The sequence below is a fragment of the Thunnus albacares genome, chromosome 4, assembly GCF_914725855.1.
Source record: "Thunnus albacares chromosome 4, fThuAlb1.1, whole genome shotgun sequence".
Taxonomy (NCBI): domain Eukaryota; kingdom Metazoa; phylum Chordata; class Actinopteri; order Scombriformes; family Scombridae; genus Thunnus; species Thunnus albacares.
The window spans coordinates 4,893,156-4,919,554 of NC_058109.1; the positions used below are offsets into that span (position 1 = coordinate 4,893,156).

The following is a 26,399-nucleotide window of genomic DNA, read 5'->3' on the forward strand; positions in this document are numbered from 1 at the left end:
ACAGAAATCATGGAGTTTGACATACAGAAACAACACAAAACCTGGATCCTAATACATGTCAAACTAGTGTTTAGAGACTGAATAACATCCACATTCACACAGGCTGCCATCATCTGTTGGAGGGGGGGGGGGGGCGGTGACTCCAAACATGTCTGCTTCCACGGTTAGTGTAAATGTATTCTATTGAAACAAACCAATCTAAACTTATCTAAGCACACGTCCTGCATTATTAATGTATTCCATGTTACCACCCAGCTGTTGCATTCCTTCCCCCTGGAGCTTGGATTTAGTACTACCTCCTGAGAAGTGCTGAAATTTAGGTTCAGGAACTCGCCCCGAAGCGACGGCTCTGCACCTTAAGTTACGGGGTGTTTAAGTCCCCGTAGTGGAAAAGACCAATCTGAGACACATTCGTCTATTTCACTCTCTCTCTCTTTGTCTGAGTCCCCGTCTCTTATTTTCACAGCTGAGTGGAAAGAAACAGGGAATCCCAAAATTTTTCCTCTTCTTTCCTCATCCATCTCGTTCCCTCGCTCCCAGATGTGAGTTTCCATCTCTGTAGAGAAATAACTGGGCAGATAAAGAGACATCACTCCGTCTGCATGTACGTCTCTCTCGTTTCTGGCTCGCCTAATTTGTCTCTCTGAGGTTGTCTCTTGGTTCCCTGTGAGGGACAGGAGGATGAGGAAATGAAGAGGACAGGATGAGGATGAGGAGGAGGAGGAGGAGGAAATGTAGAGGAGAGGAGTTCTGGGTTTCTAATCACTCCATCTCTCCACGGTCCTCCACTCATTAGCCCTGCTGTCAACATCACTTATACTGGGCCCCAAACAAGTTGCACACACACACACTCCAATACTCCAGACTTACATAGAATTACACACTTTTCCTCTCTTTCTCTTATCTTCAAACACATCCACGCACACTTTTCATGACAGATGCAACACGGTTGTTATGAAGAGCAGCGAGGGAAGAGTTAAACCGGACCTGCAGGGCCTGTAACCGGCTGATTGACAGAACCCTGTTAAAAGGAGGAAGACACCAGGCAGCGTTGGCAGATCGGACGGTTTTCCAGCTTTCCATTTAATTGGACGGTTATAAATAGGGTGTAATAATCTGGCCTACTTTTTGTACCATTGTACAAGAAAGTTTGGCTATATACCAAAAAAAATCAGCTCCTCCTCTCATCCAATCAGATTGAGACTGACAGTGACCGAGTTCAGTCGGGTCAGCTGGATACACGATGACTGAAAACTGATGACTGTCAAAACAAAATGTCACTTCGGTTTATTAAAACTAAGTTGAAATGTTTTTCCTATTCCGATTATTATTCTGTCGTAGTTCTGTGATGAAACACTCGTTCATAGGAGTGAAAGGTTTTAATGTTTAATGCAACATCATCTAAAAGACTTTGTTTGTGTAATTATACTGAAAAAACAAAATACCAGAGGCGATAGGATGCGTACAAAACACTTTCCTTAATGGAAATTGATTGTGCTACTTTCTGTCAAGGTGTGAAACATTTTCTACAACCAGCAGTTTCTTTGCTCTGCGTTAATGTGCTGATTGATTATTTATTAAATTGATCTTGTTATATAACTCACATGGCTTGTTCTGTTCTTTCTACTCAGACAAAAACAGTCAGTCGTGCATCATCATCATTATTAGTGATTAAACCTTACAACAATCATTTGCATCATTTCCTTTGCTCCTTGTGTCTGACCACACAGTTATCTTCATCTGGACACCAGTACAGTCCTGCTAAACTCTGCCAGCAATGGTGTTTTTCTGACACAATAGATTTGCTATTTTCTATCTTTTCTTTCTTTCCTGCATGTACAGTATGTGTGTTTGTGTCTACATGTCCTAAAGAAGGACTTTTGTATCAACAGTTGTTTTCACAGAATATCTGCAATAAATTAAATTTTTGCTAATAATCAGCAACGCTACATATTATAATGTTTATTTAATGACTGTAAAACTGTATTTTTCATTCATTTCATCTAACCAGATCATCTAAACCTCTGCAGTATTTTAGATATTAACTTATTGTCTTGTCAAGGTATTGTGCTTTAAACACTGTGCACTGGACAGACAGATGCTACAATGGTAGCATAAAGTTGCAGCGTGTATCATATTGAGATATAATAGTCTGACGTAGATTTACAGGCTTTTTTCCAGATCACTTCAACACACTTTACTGTGGACACTTTAAGAAACATCCTGGGACTGAACTGGACACTTTGTGGTTTTAGGACACTCATTGTAACTAATGTACCGTACTGAAAACTCTCTGCTAGAGAAATAACTGTCTTAAGTGTGTCGAGTCTAATTGGTCTGTAGGATTTAAACGTCCATATGCTTAAAGCATCCGATTGTTGGTTTAAGACGCTAATAGATTCAACAGAACCTGGAAAGACAGCAGATGTATATTATATGATACCTGAGGGTCCTTTTACAGCAGACTATGATTTATCTGAACTACTGGGTGGAAGTTTGTTAAAACTTAAAGCTGTGATGTATTTATGAAACCAGTGCTACCAGCACTGACTTAAAGGCACCATCTCCAATACAAAATGGTAAAATTTCAAACACAGAACTGGAAACTACCTTCATTTCCAAACTGATGTTAATGTTTTAATGGAGAGAATAAAAAACTATATATATGCTGTTTAAAGACGACAAAAACAAAGAGTAATTTGGTATAAATCAAAACTTCTCATTTATGAGTGTAATTTATTCATATAAATTACACTCATACACAGTCATACTCAAAATAGTCAGAGTTTAGCAAACTCACTCGTGATCCTTCATCCCCAAAGCTCTCAGTTTTTGTCTTTTTATTAAAAGTGAAAGTTGGAAATTGCTTCGTCTTAGTTGATTTTTACACTTTTCTGCTGATTTTTCATACCTGCCAGCTGCACTCTTTGTCATTTCCACACCTCATCCATCCTGCTGCATGAGTTTGCAAATATCTATATATATATACTTCAAACCCACACACTGTACTAGATTGTGTTTTTGCCTCAGCCTTTTCCAGTCCTTGTTTCGTCTGCTTGCTCTTGATCTCAACCAGCTTTTGGATTTTGCGTGTCCCTTTTTTCTTTGCCTTTGCTAACTGCCTAAACATTGCAGGTCTTGGTTGCTTTCTGTTTGGATAACAAACAGAAAGCAGAAGGCTTCTCACGTATATCTCTTCCTCATGCCTCAGCTCTTACCAACACATACAAGAAAAGGATGCACGGAAGAGGTGCGAGGATCCCTGATGACTGATATAAATAGCAAATATAAACAATTAATCCTGAAAGAACCAAATGGATATGAGAGAACAATAAAAACACCTATAAATGTTCTAAATAACATCCAAGATGCACTTGGAACATAAAATAAGAAGCTCGGCTCATGTAGAAAAAGTAAACAAAGATGCAAAAAATGTTTTTATAATTCATTCATGAGTCAGATTCTACACATGTAATTCTGTTATTCATGAATGTATTTGAATAACTTTATATCTGGTGTTGTTGTTCTTGTTTCTCCAGGTAGTTTAACCCTCCTGTTGTCTTCGGGTCAGTTTTGACCCGGGAGGACAACAGGTGTCATTATGTGCTGTCATCAAAAAAATTGAAATGGTTTTAAAACAGTATCCTGACTAAACTTTTACATATACCAGTCTGCTATAATCCATCAACATATTTTCCTCTGATCTCAACTATAGTTAAAATAATTCATAATTTCTTAGTTAGGATACTGTTGTCCTCCCAGGTCAAAATTGACCCGAGGACAACAGGAGGATTAACTAATCAACAGTATTACAATCATGCTATATTATTAATATTTCAGTAGCTCTTTTACTGTCTCATCAGATCAGCAGACCAGTCGATAGACAGATTTGGATTGGAGGAGTGTTGCTGTCTGGTAAAAAACATCTGCAGGATAAACCTCTCTCCTCACTCTGATGCACATTTAAGTGATCTGAACATCCTCGATGATGGCAGACCCTGATTGATTTCCAGGTTAAAGGCTGGAGGACAGAGGAGCAAAGACAGAAGGAAGTATAATTAGCTAAATGGAAAACATCCCTTTTTTGCTTGCCTCATGATTTTAACCTGTTTTCGTTTCTTTTGTTTGTCTGCCTGCTACATTTTTGGATATTTTTGTCTTTGCTGACTGACCAAATGTTGGCGACGTTGTTTCTAAAGACTGCATAAACAGCTTCTTTTTTTGTACCTTACCTGTTTCAGCATTTCACAGATTAGTCACAGACATAAAAACATTAGTTGTGTCCCAGAGTCATATTCCAGTCATTTTAAATGTTGCGTGTTTGTAGCTTCACTGACAGCTTAGTATGTTTTTGCAAAATCTTGATGACTCAAAAGGGCTTTTCAGTAGCCACTTAATCCTCGAAACATCTGTTGGACTATGAACTTCTATAAATCCAAAACTGACTCGTGGACACGGAGTCTGATGGATTCAGCAGAAGATGAGGAAGGATGCACTTTGGAGGTTATTATCGTACTGGAGGGTCCTACAGCTGTTACTGCAGTTTAGGATTCACACAACTTTAAATTACTGCCTGAAAGCTATTTCTAGGATCGAATTAGACAACCAGTTAAACTGAGATGAGTCTTGTTTAACCTTAAGTTTGAATTTTACTTCACATATTAATTTAATTTGAATTCCAATCTAATCTATGTCACTTTAAAATCACAATTTCTTCAATTATTCTACCTGTGAGCACAACAAGAGGCTTCTGTACTTTGTGTTGTCGACTGTCTATTTATGTACCCGGTTGTACTGACATTTGTTCAACAGTCTGAAAAAACAGAATGAACCTGGTGTCTTGATCAAGTTTCTTGCCCTTGAGTCTCAGCTGCTTCATGATACAGGGACATAAAAACATACATATTGTGCAGGATGCTCTGTAAAGCCTCGCCATATTTCTGTAATGTATACTCCAGATGATGTGCAAGTGTGCTTTAGGGTTTGTTAAGGTCATTTCATTTCATTTAGAAGATTATTTAAATAGACTGGACTGAGGCAGAAAAGGTAACTATCTTTCATTCATAAAAGTAGTTATCTGCAAAATCTTCATAGCAGATGTCCATTTAGAAACAGTGATTTAACCTAAAAACCAATTCAAGGAAGTCTCTTTAACCTTTTTACTGTTTTTCAACAGTCTTTCATGTGGTATCAGGTAGCTTTTTCTAAAGAAGAGTCTGCCAAACCACAGGAAGTTGTGCAGTTTATGTTTCTGGTTTGTTTGGAATAAACTAACAGAAATATAAACGCACCACCAACAGAGGCTAAACACACACAGCCTGCTCTACCACACCGGGGTCCGCCGGTTGAGCTGAGCTCAAACGGAGATTGGACAATTCATGGAACAGAAAGGAAAACCAGTGGCAGAGTTGGAAGAGCCAGACTGGTTTACGGTGGAATGTGTTGAATGTGAACATGCAGGGCTGCAACAAACTCATCGCTGAGTACTATGATGGCATTCGTGCTTTCCAAATGAAACTGGCTCTGTGGGAGACACAGCTATCCCAGCATGACCCAGTCCACTTCCCCCGTCTGAACTCTCCACCTGTCAATCAATAGGAATATGGATACGTACAAGGACATGCTGTCAAGGCTTGTATGTGAGTTGATTCACTGTCTTCACTCAGCTGGAGAGGGACTTTGCACTCTTTCACTCTCCGTTCACCATCAACACATCAGATGTGCCTGAGAAACTCCAAATGGAGCTGATCAAACTGCAGTATAGCGTAGCGTTGAAGGATAAATTCACGTCTGTTGGTTTGGAATCTATCAATTATCAATGACTGACACCAAATTACACCAAGATGACAGCTTTTGCATCTAAGATACTTTGCATGTTTGGGACAACGTATCCATGTGAGAAGGCTTTTAATGATGATGAACTTTGTCCAAACTGCACAATCAGCTGATGGACATCTTAATGAAGCTGGTCCCCGCGTGACATAAATTTCATCATCGGAGGGTGTACGCGTAGGCTCTGTGTGGACATCCACGTCACCAATCCGTTGTGACCACGTGGCCACATGCTGTTTTCCTGTAGACGCTGATCAGCTGCGCACATGTGGAATGTGTCCTCCAAGCAGACTCCAGAAAGTAGTATAAACAGAACTACTACGCCACCGTGGCGTCCACAGATGTCCATGTACGCATCCGCTCTGGAGTACATCTGTGGCTTAAGTCCATCGGTAGAACCAGACACTCACATCCTCTCTCTCTCTCCTTTTCTCCATAGTTACTGTAGCGTACTGGACTCTAAATCTGCTGATCAAGGCAGCTGGACTAAACACAGTATCTGAACCAGCTATTCCGGAAAATGGATAACCGTTTTATAACTACCATTAATTCAAATGTAGCCTCTAATTAATGACTCAGACATTTAAACACCATCTGTAATTATGGTTGTTATAAGTTGTATGAACAAGAAAAAACATTTTCATGTGCCAACATTGATTGGTATGGCTATTCTTAGCCTAACTATAACCTGCATTCAGATGTATAATTACTGAATGATACAGATATTAAAACACATGTGATTTACTGTTGTCAGTGGATAGGGAAATGGAAAGGGATAGGCATGGATATTTGTTGCATTTCTCTTTTCTGCTTTATGTGATTTTACATTAATGTTTTATTTTCATATGCCAACATGCACTTAGTCATTGATTCGTTGGCAACAAAATTGATTGATTTTAAAATAATAAATCAGAAAGTAGCATAAAATATCTGCGTGTCGACTCATATTGATGTTAGCAAAAGCTCTCATTTGAACGGATGCTGCTCCCCTGATAAATGTTATCAATCCATCTATGTTTTTGTCATCCTGTTTGTTCTGGCTGTATTTTTGTAATCTTGCTATCGTTGGTCTTAACACACAACATCTATTTCCTGGGAAAAGAAGTCTTTCCTTATTTGAACTGAGCATCTAACAAAGAAAGATTTTGTACCGTTTCCACTTCATCCACCTGCCACATTACTGTATTTTCATTCTGACCTAGTTTTTTCTGTTATGAAATTGTTTTACACACTCTCACTCTCAAACACACACACACACACTCACACACACACACACACACACGCTGTTTGCAAAAGTAAAGATCACACAGTGGGAACCTGCATGTGTGTGTGTGTGTTGTATTTGATACCCAGTGGCCCTGTAGGGAGTGAGGCCAGTGGGTTCAACCTCGCAAAGAACAAATTCAACTTAGAAACTTAGAAACATTCACACACACACACACACACACACACACACACACACACACACACACACACACACTTACACACATACACTGGCCTGTTGTTTGGTTTCAGCACAGCAGTCTGTCAGTAAAGTGATCTGGAGCTCCATCGTAGCTCAACAGGCAGAGACTCGATCTCTCCTCTCAGCTGATTAAAGTTTGAGCTTCATGGCTAATTGGTTGTCAGGTAATTTAATTGCGGGGTCGGTCGGTGTCCAATTGGCTCATCAGGTACAACCGTGACACGACACAAACCTGATTTTCACTCGCTCCTTTAGATTTCTTCACAGGAAGTGATCTAATACTGTAACAGTGGGGATGTGGCGAGTTATTAAACCAATAATTTACACATGACTCCTATAAATAAATGTTTTTTTTTCTCTGAATGTTTCACCAGTGGCTCATTCTGAAATCTGTATCTTTTCTGTACATTGTTAACTTCTACAGCAGGTTCAAGCTGCAACAATTCGTGCTTGTCTCATCAGTTACAGTCACTGGTTCCCAACCCTCTGCAAAGAAACCGCATGAATCATCAAAAAAAGCAAAATGATAATAACATACGTTAATGGTGCCAATACATTATTTGTCCAAAAGAAGTATGTCTTTAAATCTTATATTCTCTAGTTGCTACACTGTGAGGGCTTTTGTTTGCTTGTTTTTGATAACTTGTGTCTGTCCCCTTTTTCGTTTATTTGCTGCCTAAGTAACAGCCTCTTCTCTTTGTCTGCTGTTTAAGTAAATCAGGCAGGTAAAGGTGCAGCCACATGACGTTGTTGTTCACCAAAATTTCCCCGCACTTTGCCCCAAAACAGTGTATGACAGTGACGCTACAGTTTGTAGTCTGATAGTGATAATGAACTAAAAATGAAACATAATGTACCTTAACCCTCCTGTTGTCCTCCCGGGTCAAAATTGACCCGGGGCGTCGTTATGTGCTGTCATCAAAAAAACTGAAATGGTTTTAAAACAGTATCCTGACTAAACTTTTACATATACCAGTCTGCTATAATCCATCAACATATTTTCCTCTGATCTCAACTATAGTTAAAATAATTCATAATTTCTTAGTCAGGATACTGTTTTGAAACCATTCATTGACAGCACATAATTACACCTGTTGTCCTCCCGGGTCAAAATTGACCCAAAGACAACAGGAGGGTTAAGACAGTACAGTACAAACTGTGTAGTTCATAAGGAACGAGTGAGGAATGGGTTAAAAAACGACCTGATAATTGATAAATCATTAATAACTCTAATACCTCCCTAATAACTCACTCATTCCTTAGTAACTACACACAGTTTTGTGCATCAGCTCAAATATCAGCGCCAACATTTTTGCCACAACTGACACATCGACACAAGTGTTCGTGTTGCTTTGATTTGAATTAATGCTTCACTATTTTAAAGCACTAAAATGATAAGCATTAGTTTCCCCCCACATAATCAGAATTGTAATTTTTTAAACAGGAAACAAGTCCACAAGCAGTCACATATGCTAAAGAAAACACATTACACCTAAATGTTAGAATACACACAATACAGCTTACAGCAAGTCAAACACTTTAAACTGCTGAGGAGAGAAAGTCGAAGGTGTCTGAAGTCACTTTATCAGATTCCTTTGTCAGCCTGAGGGTCACATCACAGGTTGGATACACAAACCTATAACTAACATATATCCTGCACATGGAGGTGATTATCTCCAGAAATTGGGAATTCCGTATTTTATATTCAGACTCAAACTAAAACGCCCCCCTTCTCCAAACTTCCTTTAACCCCCCTCCCACCTCCCTTCCCCTCTCTGTATAATGTTGTCTTAATTTCTGCATTTCTGTCTCACAGCCAAGATATTGCTTTGCATCAGTGAGGCCGGCACCCTTACGGAGCAGGAAACCTGATATCTGAAAATGAGGAGAATGCATATATGTGGCACAGCGTGCAGCGCTTCACAAAGACAAGGCTCAGCAGGATAAGGTTTGAAAAATCTGGCTCAAAATCCGCAGTGCTGCCACGCATGTGGGGGTCCAGAGTTAAAAATGTATGCACTCATATTACCGTAGATAAACCCCCATCTGCCAAATGTCATAAGACTGAATCCTTAAAAAGCTCTCCTCTCGCATATTATTATATATATATGACTGCACTTTGTAGCATTTCTGCAACTCGTTCTCCTTGTTATCAGGCCATTTGGAAGAGAATATGATGATTTATTCTTGTGTTTTCAGTTTGCATAACTCACTCAGATAGAAGTAGTCGGCCGAACGCCTAAAATATAAATATGAAGCTATATCCTGTGTATGTGGAGAGCTTTTTGCCAGTGTTTTTCCTCTCACATGATTGACTTTACTTGGCATAATGTAGGCCAATGAAAGGGCCCTGTGGTGTGAGCCGAGCCAATCTGGAATTTCACCCATGTGTGAAATGGAAATTCTTGTTCTGCCTCCCGAGGCCACGAGCATTTTACTCAAACAAATGACACTTGCGGGGGGCTTCCTGGCTCATCGATGTCTCAGCCGGTTCAAGTGAAAATCCGCACTAAAACACAACACTTGTTTTTCATTTAACCTGAGACGGATCAACAGTGATTTGTCGTCCTGAGCGAAGAGAGAAAGTTTTTTTTCTGTTTCACTGGGTTTCTTTTCTCCTCAGCAGGTGGAGCAAAAACCAGATGCTCTAGGAAAACCACAGTTATGACGAGGACCGCTACAAATCTGTTTTAGTACGCGGGTGGCTCGAAACATGCCTGACTTCTTGCAACAAATGCAAGCAGTGATCCTGCACCATAATAAGAAGCTCCTGGTGGACGTGTATGAAGCTGTTGTCTTAATATCTTAGAGCCATGGTGGAAATTAATGTTCTCACTTTAACATTATTATCCCTTTGGATTCAACAGGCCTCATGTAAGAACATTTTCATATTCTTTTCCTAAATCTCTCTTGTGTTTTTCCATCAGGTTTCCTTGTACAAGTGTTCCAAAACCACCAAACTTCTCCTATATTGCTTGTTTCAACTGGATGAACATCTTCTGCTCTGTTTATGGACGACTTTCATTCACAGAAATGACAACCAAGAGTAAAACTCAGCTGTATTAGAAGAAGAATCTGAAAACAGAGAACGTATTTCTTTGGTTGTCAACACTGTGTGATCACAGGAGACGGTTTTAAAATAAAGTTGGAAACAAGAAAGTTTCAACCCTCTGAGTAACTTGGCAAAACATCACACTGATGCAGTCAAAAGAATATGAATTAAACATTAGTTTGAACTTATTTGGTTGAATTAAAGTTTGCTTACATGAATAAATTTGAGTCGTACAGATGTTCATGTTGTTGTTCCAAGAAGCAGGTTTACTGGATCATAAACTCAGGAATCCCTTAAAATGTAGGACTGAAAAACTGTTTTAATCTGCAAGTTTATTCATATCTAAAGGCCACTTATCTGTCTGCTTTACACACGTACATGTAAATACTCTCTTCCCCTAAACACACTGTACATGTATATAATGTTATAGTGTTAAATAGTGTTTCCTTCTTTTGCTGTTGCACATGTTTATATCGTTTTATGTTTGCGTATCTGCCTTTTGGATGGTCTGAAGACACTTTTCATGTTCTCTGTCCTGTATAATAACAATAAACTTGAATTGAACTGAATATAATTTCAATGAGACAAGAACATCTGCATGAACGATTCTGCAAAACCCTGGATTACATTCAATGACAAGTTGTTGTTTTTTTTAAACCCAATGCCAACATTTTTCAAATTCTCACTTCAGTGCAACTTCAGTATGATTGATATATGAGAGGGAACGATTGTGATTACAGTTATTAAAAGGCTTGACGTTATATATGCAAATCGTGAGGTGCTCAGAATAATTTTATTCTTGGGGGATGATGAGCTCTATAATTTAGTAAACCTGCTATTTGGAACGGGCCCCGCTTCAGCTCAGGAGTGTTGTGTATTTTGTGTATTTTTGTGCGTCTGGCTGACACAGAGGAGGACATTATCTTCTATCAGTAGAAAACAGAGGAGAGGCTCCGAGGCTCAGTCAGTGCAGCAGGCCGCATGCAAGAAAATGATAAAACAAACCAACAAACACGTACCGAAACATGAGCATGAGCACACGCAAAACGTTGCATCCAATCATACACATACATGCACATACACACGAAGGGGTATTATGTATATATTATGAGCATATTGTTGGTGTTGGACAGTGTGGTTGATATTTGTATTCATGAGAAACTTCAAAGTAAATTAGCTGCACTCAAAATGCATCAAAAACCAACATTATTTCCGGTTTCTGCTTAAAGTTTGATGCTTTAGAGATATGAGGTTTTCACACAGCATCAGTAATATGCACACACACACACACACACACACACACATGCTGTATTTTAAATCCTCTTAGTGTGAGCGAGAGATTGACCTTCACATTTCTTTTCACAGCTATTTCGTAACTGGTTTGTGTTTTGAACACTGCCGACCTGTCACGGATCAGAAGACGGGTCTGACCTTTGACCTTGGGTAGCTGCCAGTGTCGTGGGCGTTGGGAGTGTTGCTGCATCAGTGTGTATTGTCAGATTGGACTCGTGGGGCCAGTAGATCACTGTGGAGCCTGGATGAACTTTCCAGAGTTTTGACCTCAAAGTGTGGACTAAAATGTGACTTAAGCTGCGTCTTTGGCTCGTGTATGAAGTCCTGTCGTCCCTGCTGCATCTTCAAATGCGTGTCTGTGCGTATGTGTGTTACTGGGAAGCTCCTGGCTCCAAATGGAAAATATGGCGTCGACCATAAGCTTCAACTCGGGTGACGACGGGTGACTTCACACCTCGATACGTCCTCCTGCACTCATGGAAGCTCTGACATTGAAAACTGGCTGTTTAAAATGTTCCAGTTGTGCAACATGTAACCATTTGCTCATTATTTGTTTTCCAGGAGTCAATTTTAGTGCTGAACATATTTTTTTCCTGGATCTCTCAAACTCTGATCTTGAATATCCTTTAACTTTTCAAACCTGTCATTGCTCTTAACTGCATCAGATAGACAGATAGGTATGTAAATGCAACTGTAACTAACTGTTTAATCTGATAGATTAACCACTGAATCTCAAGCACGTTTCTCAGTGTCCCAGTTTACTAAACTGAGAGGAAACCAATGTCTGTCTGGAAATTAGGAAATCAATATAAAAACTTATTGTAAGCTTTGGAAAATGTGCAGCAGTAATATGAAGTTCGCAGTACTTGTAGTTAATTTAGAATAAAGACATATTGTATTAATCTATCCACCTGGAGCGCTGCTCATTTCTGCTAAATTGTACACAAATAACTAAGACAGATTTATTACAGCAATAACGCTCAATGTGTTGCTCTGTATAAGGTGAAGTACAAAGTCTACCTTGTTCACCACTGCAGCCATTATTTCAGAAAAGTCTCATGGGTTTTGCAGGTTTGTTACCAAAGTATATTCACCACTGTTTAAGTTTTATGTAAATTAGTGCACATACGCGCTCATAAAATTAGAAACATGTCTTATTGGGCTTTAGGTATCAGCAGCACACTGGAAAGCTTAAAATCATATCTGCTAAAATATATTTAGTCTATATATATTTAAACATCCAGTTGGGTAAAGTGAAGAAGAAGAAGAAAACAGCTGTTTTTAGAGGTTTATTTATAATAATATAATAATGAAAGTTGCTGGTGAAACTTAAGAAACCAAGTGACAGAATAGTTTCTCCTTCCCCGCAGTTTATTCTATAGTTAAGATGTTTAAAGACGTCGGTGAAGCAGACTGATGAGGTCGAGCTCCGTGTTGTTAGATTGGACTCGCGGGGACTGTGATTTACTGAACGAGCTGTCAGGTCCATCTAATGGTTCTGTTAAACCAATATTTTCCCACTGGGCAGTGGCAATAGGTCAAACAGGGTTTTTAGATGACTGAAGACTTTAATTCTGGAGTGAGACAGAAAACACATGAAATATTTTTCAAGTAGTCTAGAAACATGATTGACTGTGGAATAACATAATACACCCTGCTCAGGTTCCCAACAACACTTACAAAAGAGTTAATTACCATTTAATTGAAATGAAACCCCTAATTTTTGACTCTTTAATTGTATACCTCAGTATCACTGATTACCCAGTAATCATTTACAATTGTTGGCAAATAAAAGAGCTAATTGAGAATTGAGATTAACTGTGGTAGTCTGTCTGAAAAGCCTCCCCCTCCCCTTACCTGCTGTGTGCAAAAACAATAAAAAAAAATATATGGCTGTGGATCATAAAAAGAGAACTTATTTTTAGGACTTTTACTGCATTCTTGCTTTATTAGGCAGCATAGTGCAGTGAATTGTGACAGGAAATATGTTAGAGGGCAGACAGGACCTCTCGGTGGCTGTGCACAGTTAAAAAACCCAACAATGTGCCAAGTGTGTGTGTCTGACTGCACAGGAAGTCCTAAACCTAATATGAAACATTAAAATGACTTTTGCAGGCTCTTAATTTGAAATCACAATAGTTAATTTAGGCAAACGAAACAATTTAGGATGAGGTGACATGAATTTATGTTGTAGGAGTATTAAAGATCTTGACCTCAAAACTTTACTGTCCACTGACTGACAAAGTAAAACTCATTGATGGAGATTTTTTTCCAATGTTAAAAATAGAGCAGAAAGGTTTGGCAGATCCTATAAACCCCTCTGGTTGATCCAAGAGTAATAAGTTGTAATATGTTGTAATATTCTTGTTGTAGCTGTTGGAGTTGAGGAGAATCGGTCGTCGGTAGCAGTGTAGAGAGGCCAAAACTGCAGCTTCACAATCAGTTAACAGTGATCTTTAAGTTGCTGTTTTATTCAAAATTTGACTTTCTGTATCCAAATAAGGACTCCAGCTACGTAAACAGATGGCGGAACAGTATTAAATCAAAATAATGTAAAATGAGGAAGCACAATCATGAAACCAAAGAATTTAAAATATAAATTTTTTTTTTTTTTTTTGGTGGTGTCGCACATGACGAGTGATGAAGATAGGCAATTCATGTTTAGTTTGAGTTGTATGTTAAAAATACAGAATGCACTTTTTACAGTATTTACATTTATTTACAGTTACAGCATTTACAGTAAAAAATGTACACATCAGGATAAACCTGGAAATGGTAATTATTCAGTGTTTATACGGAGAATACGCTATAAATGCCTGGTTTACGAGTTAAACGGAAATGCTTTTATTTTGAAGGTTTCCGGGAAATTAGCTAGCCTGTTGTTGTCACTAGTTTTAGAGTAGAAAACGCTCAAGACGTCGGGCGCGAGCTTCGTTGTTTTCCCCGTTTTGTAAACTGCAGCATGTTGGAGGAGAATAAATATGCTCAGTTTGAAAGACAACCGTTCTGGTTCCACTACACAACAGCTGTAGTAGATAAAAAAAAAGCAATTTAATTTCAGTCTGACTTAATAAATATCAATAAATAAATAAATTCTAATCTTGCCACATATCTTAAAAGCCCCCAAAACAGGATTGTTTGACATGTTGTTGCTCCAAAGCCACCAGAACAAATCCTTGTACGTCAAAAATAATGTTGAATTAAGTGCTTCTGACTTTAATCAATATGGGTGGACTGTATGAATGCATTATATTACAGACACTGGACAAAGATTTGTTTATACTTGTAGGCCAGACTAAGACTAGTTGATAGACCAGTTGAGCTGATTAAACCAGTAAGGGAGTGGAGTTCTTCCATTCAGGTTCCTCAGAGGCCAGATACAAAAGTCCCTTTATGTATTCTAATAGAAAAAAGATTTCTGTCTGTCTCCACTCCCACTTAAAAAAACTAAAAACATATTTCACTCCAGCAGACGTGGAACAATGGAAAATTTTACTTCCCCAAAAAAATCTGATATCCAACCATTTGAAAAAGAAATCACTCCTACTCTTGAAGGTATAATTTTTCTCATTGATGTAAAGTACATTTTGGTGCTTTGAGTGAGGTCTTTACCTGCAAATACAGATGGCTTGGAGAGGAGAATCATCTGTTTTTTTAAAAATATTGCCTAATGGTACCATTTCCTTGCCAACAGAGTCCCTTTACACCTTACATTAAAATGTGTCTCGTGTCCAGATTGTATCTAGAAATGATTTAACCTGATTGCATTTACACCTGGTATTAATATGTGTCTCCTGTGTGCGATCGCTCTTTCCAGCTCAAACAACCAAACGTGACATCCTCCTCTCGTTTGCGTGGGTCCAAATCATCCGTGAAATTTCTCTTGTATACTTTCGTCTGATCAAATTGGAAGCAGACACTTGGTCTCATCTTGACTCCATCCATGAATGTCTTGAATATCCATAGCTTTCTTGCTGCTTTCTTGCTGCTTTCTTGCTGCTTTCTTGCACATCTAGAGGTAGTTCGCCTGATCGGATCACAATCTGTCCTCAATGCGTCTTGAGTGCATTTACACCTGTACTTTCATACGGTCAAACACTATCCAATTGCAACCCAATTTAATACAAGGTGTAAAGGGGGCCATTTATGGTATTTTGAGATTATGTGGATTATTATGTCGAGCCTGAGCTTGTCGACTACTGTGCGGTTTCCGGAGTCAGAGTATTGTTTTATAAACGGTTGTGTCACCTTACAGTAGGACACCATCCAGGGTTGAGATTCTTTTTGAATGATTGTCAATCATCATTTTGAAGCATACGAACAATTTTTTATTGAAATCTGAAGTCAAAGAAATGTTGATGTTGGCTGCATGGTAACAGATCTTAAAGGAATAGTTTGGCCTTTTGGGAAAGAGGCTTGTTTACACGCTAAATATGAAGCTACAGCCAGTTAGCTTAGCTTAGCATAAAGACTGGAAACAGGGGGAAACTGCTAGCCTAGCTCTGTCTAAAGATAACAAAATCTGTCTAGCAGCACCTCTAAAGCCGGGCAGACAATGTGCATTGTTTTTACTTATAATGTACGTTGTGTTAACTCACACTACACATTTGAATCCTATAACCTCTGTGCTTACACTGCAATCAGACTGTACATTCAATCGACCGGTCACGACATGAGTGCTCAAACTGAACAACACTGAACATTTACATGGAGCCCCCGAACACAATTTTCTTGTTCTTCATATGGATTTTCAGCAGACTAGACTAGATGTCTTGTTGCACATTGCTGCCTCTCACAGGGGGACCGAACAGGTTTGTCCATTGACTTCTACTCAAACAAGATGGCCGCATCCTCAAAGTTGTTGTTTACAAAGAGAAAGGCAGATTCTGTCCACACAACGCATTCTCTTGTCTGCACCATGTTTGTTATTGTTACAGTACTCACGCTAGCACGTTGAGGTAACTTTATGCTGAATTGTGGGAATTCTGATCATGGAACTGCTCAAACTGCAAGAAATCCACCAGATAGTCTGAGAGCCAGATCGTTTGGGTAATTATTCAGGCGTCATGACCTCAAACTTCATGTGAAACAACAACCGATCTGGTAGAAGTGTTAAAATCGGCCTAAATCCAAACAGTGTCTGCTTGGCTTAAAGCTCAACGAGTAACAATTTATATGAAAAACCAAAGTGTAAAAATTACATGTTGTGGTTTTACGGGGAGGCGGGGGGATTATGTACTGAATTATTTCTTGGCCGGGCGCAGTGACTTCCTGGAGTCTCAGCTGGTTGCCTGGCATAGAAATAGTCTGGCACATAACCCCCTGTAAAGTCAGAACTTGTAAGGATTGAATAAACAAGATACATAGTTTAAATTACTGAGCTTTAAGGGTGCTGGTAGGCTGATTTTGTTACCTTTACACAGAGCCAGGCTAGCTGCTTGCTAAACTGGAGCTAACTGTCTCCTGGTTGCAGCTTCATATGTAAGAAAGTTGTATCGGCCTTATCCAAGTGTTGGGAAGAAAGTGAATAAGCTTCTTTCCCAAATTGTTGAACAGTTTAACAACATTAGTTAGACCTTCAAATATTAAGTCTTTACATTTGATTATTCATGCATCAAAATATATATCCCTCAGTTCCCCAATCTCTATCTTCCACTGGTTTGTTTTTGTCAATACATGAGTAAAGATCATTCATTATACAAGAGAAACTTGAGGAGACGATGATACAAACACTGGACATCAGCCCTGAGGTTCCCCTGATGATTTTCCCGTGAAATTAACAGGAACAGAGTGTTGAATTTGAATTTCATGAACAATAACCCAACACAACTTGTTCAGCATGAGAAAACTATTTGCTTTGTTGCTTTAACAACTATATTTACTGCAGTTAAACTAAGTAAAACTGAACGTATAGTGCCAAAATCTTCAGACACTGAGAGACTTTTGACCTTTCCGGGTCACCAGCTGGAGCTAAGAGGACACTGAGGAAGAAGAAGCACCATCAAACCACTAAAGCTCTGCTGAGTCAGTTGGAAAGTGAGTTTCCTTTTCCACACTGCTGTAGTTAAATGCCTTTTCAGATCAAAAAAAAAAAAAACTGATTATGATGTTTGAAACATGGCTGCAGACACTGTAAGAAATGTCTTCCTGCTTCCGACTGAAGCAGCGCTTATAAAGATACAGAGGTTTCTGTTTTTATCACTTTTACTACTGCATCACTTTTTCTTCCTTTCTTCTTCCCCAAATTCAATGCAAATTCAAATTTTTATGGAAAATTGGCAGATTCTTTGCATATTATTCGAGCAAGAAATGAAACCAAGATACAGAACTATGATGAAAGGAAAAAAAACATCTTTAAAGCTTGAATAATTGCTGATTTACATATTAAATTCAAACAGATTTAGGCAAATGAAACAATTTTGGATGATGCCAGATTTTGTTATGTTATGTTAACAGCAGGTCTAAATTTTAAAAAAGTTGTTCCAGGAGTGCTAAAATCAGTAACATATGAAACATATGCTCTGTAATGAATTCAATATTTCTTGTTGTTTTTTAAATTGTATACAGCAACAGATTCAGAGCAGGTTCTCGACACCCGTCTGTACGTATGTATCGCAGCAGAGGGCAACGAATTCAGACATGTTCTCTGAAGAAAAAGCTGATTGAAGAAAAGTAGATACACGTAAAATATAGCTCCACTTTTACAAAATAACCTGCGGAATGTCTTCACCACATAAAACATCTTTAAACGACACAGTCAAACTAGAGGAGTAATGCATTATGCATACAGTTTTTGATTTCTTTGTCACTCTTCCAGTTTTCTGCTGCTTTACAATCACAAGTGAACCTCTAACCAGCCACAACAGAGATAAAACAGGAGCTCTGCAGTGATTCAGAGATCGTCCTTTTTGGCTAAACTTGCTCTTATTGCCTCCAGAAATGTTTGTGGAAAGAATTTAACCTGTCACCGTTCTTCATCGCATCTGTTGCTCTGGATGACCGCCCTCAATCGACACTGACTGATTTGTTAGCAATTAAACAGCTTTGTGGTACTTTTGTTTTTCCCCAGAAACAAACACTTAAAATAATCCAGTGTCAGAAAGTTCTCATGTGAAGCAGCAGGAAAGGATTTTTCTTTCAGTTCATCATTTCTCCAGAGGGTTCGTGGACCCGGAGGTCACGGAGCACAGTGCTAGATAAGCTCTCCGTGTGTCTCTGCTTGCATGTGTAAAGTGGTTGTTGGATGATGTCATGTGACTAATTGGAAGCAGCGTAGGTGTGTGTCAGTGTGTGTGTGTGTGTGTGTGTTTAAGCATAGTAAATGGAGTTAGAGGCATCAGGGAATAGAGCTCTTTGTTGACAGGATGATCTTGTTGCTATAAATCAGTGAGGCTGTAAATCTGCACACACTCACACATGCTCACGTTACAGCACATGCACAGACACTCACGCACACACACACACATATACAATCACTAACCACCTCAGATTAATGCATGTAGGACACCTCTGCAAAAATGATGATTCATCCAACAGCTGTCTCACCAACTGCAGATACAAATGCAGGTTCATGCAGAACCTCACACACACAGTCGACACATGCAAAAACTTGCAAAACTTGCAAAACAAACAATTACGAATAAAGAATAATAACATTAATGCTGCTGTTCCTTCATATTAAGACAACAGCTTCAGTTAAAGCTGCAGCTTCCTGTTACAAATATAATCTCTTTGTTTTTACTGAATCATGCTGTCGTCACTAGTTAGTTGTACCCCTGTTTACCCTCGACTTTTGCAGTCTGGAAGATATTCCTCCAAATCAAACATAGTCCCATTAAAATATAATACAGCAAAGAGGTTGCCCTTGTTTGTTTACTGTGATTATGCTAATGTGTCTTAATTAATTGGGTAGAGATTTCTGGATGTAGAAGTGCTTCATGTAGCACTCTTAATTACCCCTTTACACCTAGCAAAGCTTTCTTTAAAACACACAAACACTCCTCCTCCAATATAGTTCAGTTTAATTCAGTTAAAACAGGATTTATTGACATGACATTTCATGTTTGTCCAAAGCACAATGACTGTATGGAATAGAAGTAAAAGAGATAAAGAGATGATGTGAATAACAATATGAACAAAATCGATTGTACAAAAGATGATTTTTTATTATCACTACAATAGTTAACATGTACTAACAGGGTTCAGTATCTTGCAGCAAGTCGTGTATAAAATGTCTTAATGGCACCAGATTATTTTCAGATGTTTGAGCCCACTAGAGACCAACACATACATGTGTCAGAATTATATAGTCAGATCAACCTGGTAGCTCTGGGTCTGAAAAGTGAAGCCAATGAGGAAGTGTCTTAAACCTGCTTTCTCTCTAATGGCCAGCAGGGGACGACTCCACTAGCTAATTAAAAAAAAGTTAATTGTAACATTTTGATCGCCTAAATAGTCTTGTTCAGCATTCAGTTGTACTAAAAGATCCTCTAAGGAGTCTGTTCAGTTTTTCAGGTAAGTAGATTTTAAGTATATTAAGTATATTTGGTTTTAAGCCTGTTTTTCGCTAGCTAAATTAGCATCCCAATTAATATCATAGTTAACGTGAATTACGGATGCACCTTGCCAACCAAGCTAGCTAGCTAGCGCTAACGTTAGGGTTAGCTCCACCCTCTCGTCCAAATATATTCACTTTTGACTCCAAAAAACCAAGATGGCGACGGCCAAAATGCCAAACTCAAGGCTTCAAAACAGTAACCTACCAACCAATGGGTGACATCACAGTGGCTAAGGCCTCTTCAATAGTCAAAAAATGCAATCAAAGCGATTTATCGATTACCAAAATAGTTGCCAATTAGTTCTCTGTCGACTGACTTATCGATTAATGGATTAATCGACTAATCGTTGCAGCTCTAATCCAAACCAAAGCAATGATAGTGTAGTACAGAAACAGTCCACAGGACACAACTGTAAATCCAGAAAGAAATTCAACCTGCAAGTTGCTCTTTAATGTCGCAGCTCAACAATCTTTGTCGTCTTGATTCTGCGAAGGTCAGAACTACTATGGAAACGAGATATGCTTCAGTTTTATATGTGACACTTTCCTTGTTTCTGGATGTCTATGTTATATGTTTATGGTTTGAATCTGTGTGCTTTTGTTTGTTAGTTTTCCTCGTCAATATGTGGAAAAGTGTGTTATGTGTCCAAACTAATACGGCAACTAATGATTATTTTCATTATCGATTATGTCTGTCAGCTATTTCCTTGATTAGTTGTTTGGTCTATAAATTGTCAGAAAATGATGAAAAATGTTGATCACTGTTTCCCGAAGCCCAAGATACATCCTAAAATATCTTGTTGTATCCTGAACAACAGTCCACAACCCAAAGATATTCAGTTTTCTATCATAGAGGATCAAAGAAACCAGAAAATATTCACATTTGAGAAGATGGGACCAGAGAATGACTTGAGAATAATTCAAAATGATTAATCTGTTACCAAAAATAGTGAATTTTCTGTCAATCAACTAATCGTTGCAGCTCTAAACCAATGAAATGCTTTTTGACTCTGTTTTATGGGACTTAACACACTGTGCCCTCCTTCATTTCAAAAACACACTTCATTTAATTGGAAACGACACTTCCTCTGTGATTTTCAGATCACACACACACACACACACACACACACACACACACATGCCACCGGTCGACAGTGACAATAAAACCATGAATGCTACAATACCAAACATCTGCATGCTTCATTAAACCACAAAGACAAACACTATTAATCTCACAATGGTCACAACCATTTATAACGTGCCGGCATCCTCACCGCTAATCAAGCCATTGTTGAGAAGTCTGAACCGATTACGATTGAAGCCGATAAACGCGGAACAGATTTACACTTCACTGAACAACAAAGACAACTCTGCCAGCTTTCTTATTGTTGAAAGTGTTCTCATCACCACACACACACACACACACACACACACACTTTCCTCAGAGACAAGTGTTAGCATTTAATTCAACCACAATTAAACCAGTGAACTCCTGGGGTCCATCTAATGACCCATGTAGTGAAAACCACCACAAAGACACATACACTGCAAGAGCTGAAGTTGATGGAATAGATAAAGAGAAAAGAAACTGAAGGGATGAAGAGGAGAAGAGATGGAGACAGAGAGAGAGAGAGAGGAAGAGGCAGAGCGAGGGCGGGGGGGGGGGGCAAGCGAGCAGATCCTGACCCGGCTTGTTTTGTTGATGTTTTATCTGGCAGCTCGTCAGTTCGAGCTGCACTCGCTGAGGGGGTTCATGAGAAACTGACGCTCATCTGGCTCCGAGAGCAAAAAAGGAGGAGGAGGAGGGCAAATGATGAAGGAGAGGGGAGGAGAGGAAGATGAGACCAGAAGAGAGGAGACAAAAGAGGACAGAATACTGAAGAGGATTAAAAAACACTAAACGCAGCTAGATTTCTGCAGGAGAAACTTGGTTTGTGTAGTGAATGTTGTCATAGTCTTTTACATAGTGAAAGATAAAGACTTCAGAGGTTTCCTAACAGAAGTGCAGCGAGATAAGAGCTGAAACTTAATTAACTGTTGTTAACTGAAGATTAATCAGTAATGCCAAAAATTCATTGTTACCAGCTTCATAATTGTGAAGATTTGCTGCTTTTCTTTGTCAGATGTGATGAAAACTCAGTATCTTCAGGTTTTGGACTGCGATTTGAAGACGTCACTTTGAACTTCAGGAATTTGTGGGGGCCGTTTTTTTCATTATGATTAATGCATTAATCAAGAAAAAAGTTGACAGATTAATTGATAATCAGAGTGGTTGGTGGTTTTCCCCTTTTATGTAAAGTAATTTAGATAAATACTTCAGTTTTTCCATAATTACTTTCATTAAAAATAATTCAATCCAAAGTCTGACTTAATGTGAAACTGAAACTGAAATGAGTCTAAACAAGTTGGTTTCTGCAGCTAAATGTGGAACAACAGTTTCGTTAAAGTTCAGATGAAACTGTGAGCTGCAGGGTCATAAAGCACTCACATAAAAAAACATAAAACACGCCGGACTTAGTTTGAAAATATGATCAGACGTGTAAATGTGAGTTTTAGAGTCAATCAGTTTATTTCAGTGCATGTAAACTTCTAAGATCAGATGATGTTGTGTGTTGTAAAGCCTCCTGAGGCAAATTTGTGATTAGGGATATTGGGCTATGCAAATAAATTTGACTTTTCTCACTCACCTCTCTCAGTATCAGTCTCCAAACCTGAGTAGACTGAATGAATGAACATCTGAAGACTCTGTAACACTGGACCACAAAGTAAACTGAGTTCAGCCAACGTTTCTACAAGAACAATCACGTCGCTGCTGTTTTTGATAAAACTAAAGATCCAAAGTAAAAAGTTCTCAACAACTTGCAGCTACTACTGCGACTTAGCATCCCGGCCCTGCTCTGTGTAACGACTGAGAGAGAAAGAAAGAGAGTGAAACCAACACAACTGATGGTCAGCTGTGTCTCAAAACACGACTCAGACTTGGATTTTCCCCTCCACACACACTTAGCAGCTCTTCAAACGAACGTCAACAGTCAGCTGTGTGCTCCTAAATGTCATGGCAACCAGTGAAACTTAACTTTTCCAAGCTTTTATTCCAGCCTGTTTCAAGAGGCTTTATGCAAAATCTCCTTCATGTAAGTAAACATTTAAGCTTTTCCTTCCAAATGGACCTCAAACAAGACACTAAACCTTCACTTGCATTCTGAATTAAAGCTTTAGAAACACTAAACACACATAATACATCTCCAAATGATCCATTACAACCATTAAAAGCATATTAAACTTACCTGACTGGATGAAGAACCAGTTATTCCCAACTGTCACTCCACACCAAACTGCTCCACTGGACGAGTCATATCCAACACTGCTGGGGAGCTCCTCCGTTTGCTTTCTCTGTGTATGTGAATGTGTGTGTTTTTGTGAGTGTGTGTGTGTGTGTGTGTGTGTGTGTCAGTGGGTTTGGCAGCTGCCTGCTCGGTCCTGATAGCGTTCAGCGTTGCAGCGGCTCGAGAGAGAGAGAGAGAGGGAGAGACTGAAAACACACAACGCAAGTTCTTCTTCTCTCTCAGCTCTCCTCACTCGTCCTCACGCCTGCTCTCTCTCTCTCTCTCTCTCTCTTTCCTCTGTCACACAGCTCTGCCTCCTTCTCCTGTCTCTCTCTCTCTCTCTCTCTCTCTCTCTCTCTCTCCTCCTCAGCTCTTCTCCACTCCCATTTATTATTTTTTTTTGACTGTTTCTCTCCTCCTCTTTCAGTACATCCCACTCTTCCAATCTGCTCCTTTCCTTTTGTCAGTTTCAATTAACAAACTGACTTTACTCTCCTCTTTCTTCTCACTGTTTTCTTTCTTTCTCTCACCTTCCTTCAGCGCTCTCAGCCCTTGTTATTTTCAGTTATTTATCTTTTCCTTTCTGCCTCTCCTCCTTCACCATACACTCCTCCTTTCCTCCAACTCTTTCCTCCTTTCTTCCCCTCCTCTTCTTCTTCTGCTCTTCTTTTTTTTTACTCATCAAGATGCTTCTTTGCTTCTCTCTGTCATCTCTGATCTGTAATTTTCCTTCTTTTCTTTTTCTTTTCCTGCCAGATCTTCCCGTTCTCTTCTTTCCTTTTCTCTATTTAAAGGGGAAACTTTTTCATCCTGGACCCTATTTTCCCATCTCTTTGTGTCTAAGTGACTAATGGGGGACAACAATTTTTGAAATTGGTCCAGAAAACGCTGCAGCCGGCAGCTGCTGAACAGGCTGCAGTGTAATCCTCGGGGGGCAATAGAGTCTTGTCAATGTACGTTGTGTTTGCTACTGACAGGCTCTTAGACACAAAAGTATGGGAAAGTGGGGTCCAAGTTGAAAAATGAAAATGAAAAATAGTGAAGTTTACCTTTAAATCCCTGTTTTTCTTTCTGCTCTCTTAAGATATCTCTTCTTTAAGTCCTCTTTACTTTCTACTCTTTCTCTTCTCTATGTTGTTACTTTCTGTCTGTCAGAGTTGTAAATGAAAATGTTTCAGAAGCTCTCCTCCTCCTCCTCCTCCTTTCCTTTCCTTTCCTTCCTCTCTTTTTCTTTCAGTCTCCCCTTCCCCCCCTCTCTCCGCTTGGTGAGTATCATGTTTGGCAGATTGGCTTTAAACTAAAGAACTTGGCTCCGGCGCAGACCACATACATCACTAATACTGCAGCTTCATGTCCTGATTGATAGCCATGCATTTATGAAAATAAACATTGCATACTGAAAGTAGACTCTTCAGATCTACAGGTTTGGATGTATATGTTTGAGAAAGTCTATCAGTTGTGCACAAAAGTGGAGCGAACCTTTAACTCTAGTGGATAAAAATAGAAAAAGTGAGCATAAAAATATTGAAGTCATTGTTTGGTGGAGGGGTTTGTTGTGAATGGAAAAGGTTTATACGTCAGTAGATTGATGGAATAATCTCCTGAGTGATAAACAAAGAAACATGACACGTTTGTCTTGTTATATGAGATTATAAGTGGTTTTTTTCACTGGTGTTCTCCTGTGATTCAACATTTTACTAAACAAAACATTAAAGCTTCAGTTCATCCTGATTACAAATGAACATTTTCTCAAACATAATTTCTAGGGGGCAGTGTTGTATCCGGTCATGCAGACGGTTTTCTTTGTTACTTTTATTCGCTCAGGTTTTGAGACATCCCTCTCTGAGATTCTTGCCTCCACCTCAGTGAAATTTTGGCAATTTTCAGAGAAGGAGAAAATTAATAACTTGGACTGGGTCAGTTAAAAGCATTTTCTATTTTTCATATAATCTTATGTGAGCCTTCAGTTACCGTTAAGAAGATGCAAAGTACAGTTATTTACTGTCTTATATACTGTGAAGCACTTTGTTGTAGAAAGGTGCTAATGCAAATAGACTTGCTTGCCTTGCCTTCATTATATTCTGTTTTTGTAGCTTTGTCTTATAAATGTGAGTGTTGTTCTGTTATTATCACATCCGACGCCATCAGACAGAAATACACAGCCTTTGAACATAAAGTAAAGTATGCAGGATTGTTAAAATCTGCTCCGTCCAGAGGCGTTGCTCCGCCGCCGTGTGAAAAACCTCAGAAGCCTTCGTACTCTGACTGAAGTCCTTGAACCTTCAATTAAGCTCAAAGTTGTCGTGTTTGTGAAAATCTCCAGATCGGCCTGCTGGGGTGGGGGGGAACTGTGATGTGGGGATGTTGACACCAAGGGTCATGTGGGACAACTTAATGGACTATAATGAGCTGAGAATGTTTTAGGTTCCTTTTTGTTTGGTTGGTTGTCTGATGTTTGTTCTCAAGAACTTAACAGATTTCAATTGAATTTCAAGCAAAGTCGGCAAAGGAGTGATTAAAGGATGTCTTTACGTTCCATGATTATTTTCTCATGAACAGTTTATTATTTGAAAGAAACAAGTCTAGTCCTCTACATGGACCTACATGTTTTGACCATGTGTAGTGTTAGTTGTGATGCAGATCTTGATCCAGATATAGATTTTAAAAAGTCTTAACATTCAGCAGCATGTTAGCTGAACTGCAGCAGCAGCTTCAGTCCTTCCACATAGGATGCGTTCAGGCAAAGTATTGAGTGTGTTTTTGCAGCGCTCAGCCCAACACACAATCACTGTATTTACACATTTAAAACAGAAGAAAGCAGCGTGAAAATACGTTTCGGGGTACGGTCACCTGCATAAAGCACATATGAAACAT

General features: G+C 39.0%; 1 protein-coding gene across 1 annotated transcript in view; it reads right to left on the bottom strand.

Annotated features, from left to right (window-relative positions):
• The window catches only part of ripor3 (RIPOR family member 3), an 82,898-nt gene extending 59,120 nt beyond the window's left edge, over positions 1–23,778 (bottom strand). Inside the window, exon 1 of the mRNA XM_044349627.1 lies at positions 23,487–23,778. The gene's annotated coding sequence lies outside the window, so the exon portion shown is untranslated. The remainder of the gene's footprint in view (positions 1–23,486) is intronic.
• Positions 23,779–26,399: the final 2,621 nt, after the last annotated feature.